The sequence below is a fragment of the Arachis ipaensis genome, chromosome B01, assembly GCF_000816755.2.
Source record: "Arachis ipaensis cultivar K30076 chromosome B01, Araip1.1, whole genome shotgun sequence".
In the NCBI taxonomy this organism is placed as follows: Eukaryota; Viridiplantae; Streptophyta; class Magnoliopsida; order Fabales; family Fabaceae; genus Arachis; species Arachis ipaensis.
Window position 1 is genome coordinate 35,968,881 of NC_029785.2, and position 11,173 is coordinate 35,980,053.

Here is an 11,173-nt window from a genome sequence, read left to right on the forward strand (position 1 = left end):
TGGGGATTGTTTGAGTTTGGACAACTGACGGCTCATCTTGTTGCTCAGATTAGGTAATTTTCTTTTTATTTTATTTTCTTTTCAAAAATTTTTCGAAAATATTTCTAAAATTTTCTGATCTGTTTTCGAAAAAAAAAAATTTAAAAATATTTTCAAAAATAAATTATTCTATGGCTTCAAAATTTTAAGAATGAATTCTAGTGTTTCATGAAATATGTTGAATCATATCTTGGGAGGCAACCCAATGTTTATCTAATTCTTATTTTTATTGTTTTTCATGTTTTCTTAGGTTCATGATCATGTGGAGTCACAAAATAAATAGAAAAATTGAAAACGAAATCAAAAATAGCAGAAGAAAAATCACACCCTGGAGGAGCATCTGTCTGGCGTTCAAACGCCAGAACAGAGCATAGTTCTGGCGCTGAACGCCCAGAATGGGAGCATCCTGGCGCTGAACGCCCAGAACAAGCATGGTTCTGGCGTTCAACGCCAGAAATGGCAGCAAAGGGGCGTTGAACGCCCAGAATGGGCACCAACCTGGCGCTGAACACCCAGAGTTGTGTGCAAGGGCATTTTGCATGCCTAAATTGGTGCAGGGATGTAAATGCCTTGACACCTCAGGATCTGTGGACCCCACAGGATCCCCACCTACCTTCACTCACTCTCTTCTCTCTTCTCAATCATCCTCTATTCCCAATAAACACTCATCCCTTCTGTTATCCATTTACCACTCACATCCATACACCCACTACCTTCAAAATTCAACATCTCTCTCCCACCCAATCCGACCCATATGGCCGAATACACACTCCCATCCATCTCCTCCATATCTTCTTCAGTCTTTCTTCCTTTGCTCGAGGGCGAGCAACATTCTAAGTTTGGTGTGGTAAAAGCATAGCTTTTTTGTTTTTTCCATAACCATTGATGGCACCTAAGGCCAGAGAAACCTCTAGAAAGAGGAAAGGGAAGACAAAAGCTTCCATCAAGGGTCTATAGCTCAGTGGTAGAACATTTGACTGCAAATCAAGAGATCCCTGAGATACCTCAGGGGATACATTTTCTTCCACACAATTATTGGAAGCAACTAAGGGTGGAACATCAAGAGCACTCCATCATCCTTCATGAAATCAAAGAAGATCTAAAAGCAATGAAGGAGGAGCAGCAAAGACAAGGAAGAGACATAGAAGAGCTCAAGGACATCACTAAGGTGGACTCATTCCTTGTTCTTACTTTCTCTGTTTTCCATTTTCTATGTTATGTGCTTATCTATGTTTGTGTCTTAATTACATGATCATTAATAGTTAGTAACTTTGTCTTAAAGATATGAATGTCCTATGAATCCATCACCTCTCTTAAATGAAAAATGTTTTAATTCAAAAGAACAAGAAGTACATGAGTTTCGAATTTATCTTTGAACTTAGTTTAATTATATTGATGTGGTGACAATACTTCTTGTTTTCTGAATGTATGCTTGAACAGTGCATATGTCTTTTAAAGTTGTTGTTTAAGAATGTTAAATATGTTGGCTCTTGAAAGAATGATGACTAGGAGACATGTTATTTGATAATCTGAAAAATCATAAAAATGATTCTTGATGCAAGAAAAAGCAGCAAAGAACAAAGCTTGCAGAAAAAAAATATAGAAAAAAATTAGGCGAAAAAAAAAAAATAGAAAGAAAAAGAAAAAGCAAGCAGAAAAAGCCAAAGCTCTTAAAACCAAGAGGCAATAGCAAAAAGCCAATAACCCTTAAAACCAAAAGGCAAGGGAAATAAAAAGGATCCCAAGGCTTTGAGCATCAGTGGATAGGAGGGCCTAAAGGAATAAAATCCTGGTCTAAGCGGCTAAACCAAGCTGTCCCTAACCATGTGCTTGTGGCGTGTAGGTGTCAAGTGAAAACTTGAGACTGAGCGGTTAAAGTCAAGGTCCAAAGCAAAAAAAGAGTGTGCTTAAGAACCCTGGACACCTCTAATTGGGGACTTTAGCAAAGCTGAGTCACAATCTGAAAAGGTTCACCCAATTATGTGTCTGTGGCATTTATGTATCCGGTGGTAATACTGGAAAACAAAGTGCTTAGGGCCACGGCCAAGACTCATAAAATAGCTGTGTTCAAGAATCATCATACTGAACTAGGAGAATCAATAACACTATCTGAACTCTGAGTTCCTATAGATGCCAATCATTCTGAACCTCAATGGATAAAGTGAGATGCCAAAACTATTCAAGAGGCAAAAGGCTATAAGTCCCGCTCATATGATTGAAGCTCTGTTTCATTGATAGTTTGGAATTTACAGTATATTCTATTCTTTTTATCCTATTTTTATTTTCAGTTGCTTGGGGACAAGCAACAATTTAAGTTTGGTGTTGTGATGAGCGGATAATTTATACGCTTTTTGACATTGTTTTTAGTAGGATCTAGTTACTTTTAGGGATGTTTTTAATAGATTTTATGTTAAATTCACATTTCTGGACTTTACTATGAGTTTGTGTGTTTTTCTGTGATTTCAGGTATTTTCTGGCTGAAATTGAGGGACTTGAGCAGAAATCAGATTCAGAGGTTGAAAAAGGACTGCTGATGCTGTTGGATTCTGACCTCCCTGCACTCAAAGTGGATTTTCTGGAGCTACAGAACTCGAAATGGCACGCTTCCAATTGCTTTGGAAAGTAGACATCCAGGGCTTTCCAGAAATATATAATAGTCCATACTTTGGCCAAGAATTGACGATGTAAACTGGCGTTCAACGCCAGCCTTCTGCCCAAATCTGGCGTCTAGCGCCAGAAAAGGATCCAAAACCAGAGTTGAACGCCCTGAGATTTGCAAGGTGACCATAGCTTGCTTCAAGCCAACAATCTCTGTGGGATCGACCCTTACTCACGTAAGGTTTATTACTTGGACGACCCAGTACACTTGCTGGTTAGTTGAACGGAGTTGTGTCCACACATAGTAAAGAGCCATAATAATGATTCCATACAATAACAAAGAGTACTACATTAATGTGATCACAATTTCGTCCACCAACACCATTTGGTCAATCTTGTGGTGGGGGCACGAGTCTAGGAGATTCCTAAAGCGTTCCCAATATTCGTAAAGGGTCTCTGACTCGCCTTGGATAATGCAGGAAATCTCCATCCTCAGTCTATCAGTAACTTCAGATGGAAAGTATTTTTCCAGGAACTCCCTTCTGAGCAGATCCCAGTTGCTAACGACTGCTTCAGGTTGAGTGTAGAACCACTCCCTTGCCTTTTCCTCAAGAGAAAACGGGAAGGCAGATAGCAAAATAGTAGTCTCATCTACACCATGACGCCTAGCAGTTGAGCAGGCTGTCTGAAAGTCTCTAAGGTGCTTGATAGGCTCCTGAGCAAGTAAGCCATGAAACTTAGGTATTAGGTTAATTAGCGCAGTCTTCAGTTCAAATTCTGCAGCCAGATTTGGGTGACGCGCTAGATACGATTGCAGTGTAAAGTCTGGAGCTCCCTCTTCCTGGAGAGTAATCCTTCTGGGCTCCGCCATATTACCTGCACGTAAATCAACAGTATCAATAGAAGAGGAGCTTGTTTCTTCCTCAGATGGCGCTTCAGATTCGCCCTCAGATAAGACTGGTGAATTGGTAAGAACCACTTTACCACCGTCAGAGGCTAACCTACGTCGAGCTCGCCTAATACGTGAAATAGTTCTTTCAATTTCAGGATCAAACGTGGCTAATCTCGGGTCAGGCAGTGAACGCGTCATTCAATGAAAGAAACATACATCTCATGGTAATAAATAAAATAAAATATGCAAAAATAAAAAATATGTACACCAACTAATAATTTACCACACAATTGTAACTCCCCGGCAACGGCGCCAAAAATTGATGCGGGCAGAAATTAGCCGATTAAGAAATTAATATAGAATTAACGTTGCGAGTAAAGTTCCTAATCGACGAACATCTGCTTATCAATTTAGAAGGGTTGTCACAAATTTAGAATAAAAATACTGGGAGTAGAAATCCTAGGTCACCTCCCAACGAGTTGACAAAAGTGTGCTATTTTATTAATCAGGAGTTTTCCGAGAAATTTTAAGAGTTAGAGAACAGGAAAATAAATGATTTTAAATTAAAGCAATGTAAATTAAAAGAGATTTATGTATTCAGAATAAAAAGCCTTGACCGGGGGAATGATTAATTGGAAGTTCTATCCTTGTTATATTTTTCCAAGTGTAGTGATGACAAGTCATCTTATGCTAGTTTTACAAGCATTTCTCATTAGTTTCATTAGGTTTTATGCACTTTCTTGCACAATAAGTAAGTAATTGGAGTGGATTTTCATGATTATGTTATATCAATCAAACATAATTTATTTTACACAAAATCATAAGATTTATGACAGAATTAAATTGATTTTATAAATGATGCAAAGATCTTGTGATTTTGGTGAGATTTTGATTGGTTGTTTGGTTGCTTGTAGGTGAAGAAATGAGGAAGAAAGAGAAGAGCCAAGAAAGCGTTGTAATAGTGAACATAGCATTCACTCTTTTACCTTTCTCGTGGATCTTGGCTTGGAAGCAAGGATTGTTAGCCAACCCAAAGGCTAGCATTCAAAAGAGTGAATGCCAAGTTCACTTTAGTGAATATTTTCGCGACCTTTAAACCAAGGGGAGCTGGGCTCAAAGAAAAACAAGGGGTAGCGTTCAAAGAAGTGAATGCCACGTTCACTATCTCGACCTTTTTCATGGTTTGCTAGCAAATGAAGCAAGGCACAACATCAAAGCAACAAGGGAAGTGCTCAAAAGTCCTAACGTAGCGTTCACTTTTGTGAACTTCCTCGTGACTTTTGGCCAAGGAAGCATGCACACCAAAGAGCTAGGCAAGGAAAGGCACGCACCAAGAAGGCAGGGTTTGGAAAGGTGAACGTAACGTTCACTAGAGTTAACATTTTCGAAGAAGAGAGCTAAGGAAACCAAGCAACCATGAAGGAGCCACGCTCAAAGAGTGAACGTAGCGTTCAAAGAGTGAACGCTAGGCAAGAAGGCTTGGCACGAGGAAGGCACGCAATGCTAAGTGAACGTAGCGTTCACAAAACCCAACGGAGCGCTCCACTGGAGCACACCCCTGATCTATTTTCAATCAAGTGCCATCCGGATCCATTGTTTCTTTAAAGCCAAAAGCCCATTCCAAATGCTTCGTAACTAAAATAGAAAGTGTATAAATAGGAGTAGATTTGATTTGAGAAGGACGCTTTTTTTGGCACATTTTTTGTTTTCACTTTTAATTTTCATTTTGAATTTGGAGAATTAGGATTAGATCTAGTTTGCTTTCTGTTTTCATTTTCTTTCTTCTGCAACTTCTACTTTCTGTTTTGGGGTTTTTGAATTGAAATTGAAGAACTCTATTGAATTTCTTTATCTGAGAATCATCTTTGCTTTTCTTTTATTTAGTTATGAGAATTGGAGAATTGGATATGAATTTCCTTGGTTGATTTCATTTTTTTCTTCTTCTGCAATTTCTTTTCTGTTTGGTCAAGGGAGTAATTGAGATCTAGATCTGCTTTTTAATCTCATTGCTCTTCTTCGATCTTAATTTTTCTTTTAGAATTTTACACTTGAGCTAAGTTTTCTTACTGTTTATTTCTTCAAGCACTTTTCCATTTCTGTTTCGCTACTGAACTGAATCTCTTCATCTTATAGCTCTCTGATTTACTTTAGCTTGCATTTTCTAGTTAAATTCTGAATCCCAGTACCCAAATCCTTTAGTTATTTAAGCAATTTACATTTCTCAGCAATTTAGATTCAACAATTTACATTTCTTGCAATTTAAGTTTCTGCAATTTACTTTTCTCGCAATTTAAGTTTCAGCTCTTTTACTTTCTTACACTTTAAGTTTCTGCAATTTACTTTTCCTGCACTTTAAAATTCAGCTAGTTTCCATTCTGCACCTTTTATTTTCTTGCAATTTAGCTTCTGTTAATCAAAATCACTCAAATCATCAAATATTCGCTTAACTAAATTCATCACCTAACTAAAATTGCTCAATCCATCAATCCCTGTGGGATCGACCTCACTCTTGTGAGTTATTACTACTTGATGCGACCCGGTGCACTTTCCGGTGAGTTTGTGTGGAATTGTTTTTCCCTCATCATGTAGTATCAAGAGGTTGTTATTTTCACTTAGTTAACCCTTACTAAATAAAGGAAAAGTCAAGTGATTGAGCTAACTCTTATTCGCAAGTCCTAACCCTCTCCCTTGGGAAGGATTAGCGTTAGTAAATAGAGAGTTAGCCAACAACTTCCAATTGAACTAATCACTTGAGTATTCCAACTCAAGGGTCTCCTTTTAATCAACCCCCAAGTCAAGTTGGGATTCTACTCCATTGACATTAATACAACGTTCACAGAAATATAAGAAGAAGACATGATAAATTAAATAAAATAGGAACTAAAAATTAATTAAAGGTAAAAATACTTCTTTGCATTAATAAATCCCAAAATGCAACATCCTTATCTGAACAGGGTTAATAAGTAATCAAAAGAGTAAAGGAATAAGAAAACAAACTAGAATAATGAAAACTTCAACGGAGGTAGTGTCTCTTCTCAATATCCAAAGCGAAAGCATAAAAAGCATAAAAACTATGAATGTGTAGAAAACCTAGAGGAAGTGTGTATTTTTATCTCTAAGATTCTAATCTAAAATCTAAAACTATGCGAATGAGAATGTGTGTCGAGTCTCTGCTTGTCCCCTAGCTCTAATCTGTGTTTCTGGGCCGAAAACTGGGTCCAAACTCAGCCCAAAATCGCCCCTAGCATTTTCTGTGATTTCTACAGGTAGCGCATGTCACGCGTACGCGTCAGTCACGCATACGCGTCGCTGGTCAACTTCGCGTCTCACGCGTATGCGTCAGGCACGCGCACGCGTCGCCGTGCGAACTCCGATTCACGCACGTGCATGAGCTATGCGTGCGCGTCACTCCTCGCTGGTCATTTCCTTTATTTCTTGTGCTCCTTCCATTTTTGCAAGCTTCCTCTCCATCCTCTAAGCCATTCCTGCCCTATAAAGCCTGAAAACAGTTAACACACAGATCACGGTATCAAATGGTATAAAGGAAATTAAAAATACGTAATTTAAAGGCTTAGGAAGAAAATTTTCAATTATAGAGCAAAATTGGAAAGGAATTGTAAAATCATGCAATTGTATGAAGAAGTGTGCAAAGACATGATAAAATCACTCAATTGAGTACAAGATAAACCATAAAATAGTGGTTTATCAGGGGGACGCCCTCCCGGGTTACAGAGGAGGATCTCCAGAAGTTGCACAATGATAGAGTGATTTGTGGAGGTGGCAAGGCAGAGCGACAATACGAGCTTTTGCTTCCTGGGGTGGATGAGAGGGTTTGCTATATAAACCGTGACTCTCCCCGAGTTGCAGTTTGGTTGTGAGTCTATGAGTCAATGTTTGCTCGGTTGGGGTTGCACCTTCCCCTCTCCCCGTTTGTTTAAGCCTTGTTGAATCGGTGTTCATTGGCGCCATCTTAGCTGCATCCTAATATTTGGGTGGTCATCTGAAATTTTGAATTAGTTTGTGACTACTTAGAGCTCCCAACTCGCATGGAGGTCTTCTTATATTTCTTCCTATGCACCCTTCCGACCAAAGAGGGGAAGCATAAGAAAGGCTATGATCTTTTTGAGCCCATCCGAACCAGCAGATCTTCAGGTTGTTTGAGGATTTCTTCCACACTTTTAAGGAAAAATACTTTAAGATTCAACCTGCCGGGGGCACCATCCTTTCTGGCTGACCCTCGAGGGAGAACGTCGTTTTGCTACGTATTGGAATTTTGGTGCCGGTGCGTCTTATTTAACTCGGATTCCATATGAGGGTTTGTCTTCCGAGAACAAGGATATCACCGATGTCCTATTGTTGGTTTTTGGGGATAGGCCATTAAACCTTCGAGACATAATGGGAGACTTGGTGGCGTGTCATACTTATGTTGGTGGGTTTTGTTGTCTTATGTTTTTGTTTCTTTCTCCTTTATCGCCGAGTTTGTAACTTTACTGTAAAATTTTTCTATCCTTTTTCAGTTGAGATGGTTGGGGGTTTGACCACACTTGCTGATACGGAATTTTCACAAAACTACCGACAAGTGCATCGGATCTTATCAAGTAATACCATGACGAGTGGGTTATCGTTCGCACGAGGATTAACAGATTAAGCAACCATGATTAGTTGATTATTCTAATTATATGATTCATATTCGAGTGAAAATTAATCAAAGAGCACAAGCATAAAATTAAATAACTTGGCATTAAAGTAAATATCTAGAAATAAATGATTGGAATTCAAATGACTTAGCAATGAAGTAGATGAAAGTAATAAAATAACAAGAATTAAATCAATTGAAAGCCATAAAAGTGCATAAGTAAAGCAATAAATTTGCATAAGTAAATGACAAAAATTTAAAGAGAACAATTAAATGAAAACAATTAAAGACAAGAAGTAAATGACAAGAATTAAAGGGCATGAATTAAATAAAAGGTGCTATGTCTGGTTTGTATGTATGCATTTACATTTTTCCAAACAAAAAGTAATTCCAATTTTAAAATAGAAGTTTATACGGTTTCGAGTTTTAAATGGCTCCTATCTTATTATTAAATATATAAAAATCATCCTAATATCAACACTATCAGAGTGGCGCAGTCGGAAGCATGACATTCTGGTAGTAAGAGTGTTATAGAACCCCTCCTAAAATGCGTCCCGACCTCCGCTACAAAGGAAGTCTTAGAGGAAGTTCATAGTGGCATGTGCGGCAACCACCTTGGGGCACGAGCTCTTTCCAAAAAGGTACTCCGAGTTGGTTTTTACTGGCTGACCTTGCAAAAAAAAGCAACAGAGTTCGTAAAAACATGCCCACCATGCTAGAAAGATGCCAACTTCCATATCGCACCCAAAAGAGCTTATCTGCGTCACTTCACCTTGGCCATTCGCAAAATGGGGGCTCGACCTCCTCGGACCATTTTCTCAGGGGTTGGGGCAAGTAAAGTTCCTCATCGTAGGGATAGACTACTTCACAAAGTGGATTGAGGTAGAGCCATTAGCGTCCGCCACCACCCAAAGAAGTTGGAAGTTCCTATATCAAAACGTTGTCACAAGGTTTGGAGTCCCATGCTCCATCACCACAGACAATGGCACTGAATTTACCGACACTGGCTTTAGGAACTTGGTAGCTGATCTAAAATTAAAGCACCAGTTCACCTCCGTGGAACATCCACAAGCCAACGGACAGGCAGAAGCCACCAACAAAGTCATATTGGCCGGGTTAAAACGGAGACTACAAGACGCAAAAGCAGCCTGGGCTGAAGAGCTCCCGCAAGTCCTGTGGGCATATCAGATGACCCCACACTCCACCATCGGGGAATCACCCTTCCGACTTGCTTACGAAATGGAGGCAATGATTCCCATAGAGGTAGAGGAAAGATCTCCTAGGTTAATTTTCTACAATGAGGATACCAACTCCCAAGCACAAAGGGAAGAGCTCGACTTACTCCCAAAAGTCCGAGAAAGAGCTCGGATTAAAGAGGAAGCGCTAAAGCGTCGAATGGCGTTAAGGTATAATTGGAAGGTAATCCAGCGAAGTTTCGCCACCAACGATCTCATCTTAATCCAAAATGATATCGGAGAAGGTCGGTCAGGAGAAGGGAAGCTAGCAGCCAATTGGAAAAGACCATACCGAGTTACAGAAGTACTAGGAAAAGGTTACTATAGGGTGGCCGACCTCGAAGGGCGGGAGCTACCAAGGTCATGGCATGCCTGTAACCTAAGAAGGTACTATAGCTAGAAAAAGATCTTAGGCCAAGGAGCACTCTTTTTCCTCAAAAGGTTTTTTAATGAGGCGCCAAGCCAAGATCTAAGAGCTGCCTAAACTAGAAGGGTAAGAACTCGCATGCACACACTCTTACTTGTATTTTTTATGTTATTACTTGAATAAAATTTTAAGGTTCCCTAAGAAAGTTTCCTACCAAGACGCATTAATTTGCGCTCAAAAACGCAAAATTTATCGCCCGACCAAAAAGAGGTCGGCAAGGTGAAGTAGTAAAGCACGAATTAATGCAAGAAGTTATAAAAAGTAACCCATATAAAGCGACTTGACGAGGTCGGACTAAAAATAGGATTGCTAAAAATAACTTGAAGAAGGCCCGACAGATAAGTCAGACCAATGAAAGGATCACTAAAAGGGGAACAACACCACACAAAGGCCAAAAAAGGTTGAAAAGACCTAGGCCAGAAATGCTTAGATGAAAGGTACAAGTCTTGAAAAAAGGCACTACTTAAAAAGCGAAAGCACAAGTTGGAAGAAGGCTAAAAAGTTGTCCAAACAAACTAAAAAGAAAAGGTTCCACATGAGAACAGTACCTAAAAAGTTGTTTGGAACACGACTAAGAAAGCCCGGATGGCAAATCTCAAGGACAACATAACTGAATAAAGAAGGTTGTCAACGTAGCCAAAGAAAAGGCGTGGTTCAAAAGGCAAAGAGGAAAATCCATAAGGCAAAACCACGTCGAAAGGTGTCAAACCAAGGATTCTCGAGCACCTACATCCGAGGGTATCCAGAATCCACGAAGGGACCATGTCACAAAAACAATATAAGGGTTGAAAAGAACAACCTTCAAACACAAGCACCTTGCTAAATAGATGCATTGTACAGATAGACTGGAATGCTAAATAGCACTTTGAGGTAACGTTTGCCTCAAACGTCGGCGAAAACGCCAGTTCTGGAGGCTCAAACGTATTGTCCACCCCATACTATTATACATTGTTGGAAAGCCCTGGATGTCTACTTTCCATTGCCGTTGGGAGCACATCATTTGGAGCTTTACAGCTCGAGTTATACTCCGTTGAAGGTGCAGAGGTCAGTTGGCTTCACTGCATGTTGCCACCATGTTCATTTATGCACATTGCGGGGCAGTTTTCTCCCTCAATTTTAGTGTCCACCATGCAGTGCCATATATGCTTGGAAAGCTCTTGATTCCTACTTTCCAATGCTTCTTGAATCACCTCATTTGGAGCTCTGTAGCTCAAGTTATTCTTGTTGGAAGTATACCCCTTCAAGCTGTTGTGGTAAAGATTGATAATCCAAGGAAAGAAGAATAGCAACTCAATGTTCATGGTAAGCTAGTTTTCTAAGCATGCTACAATCACAAAAGAAATGTA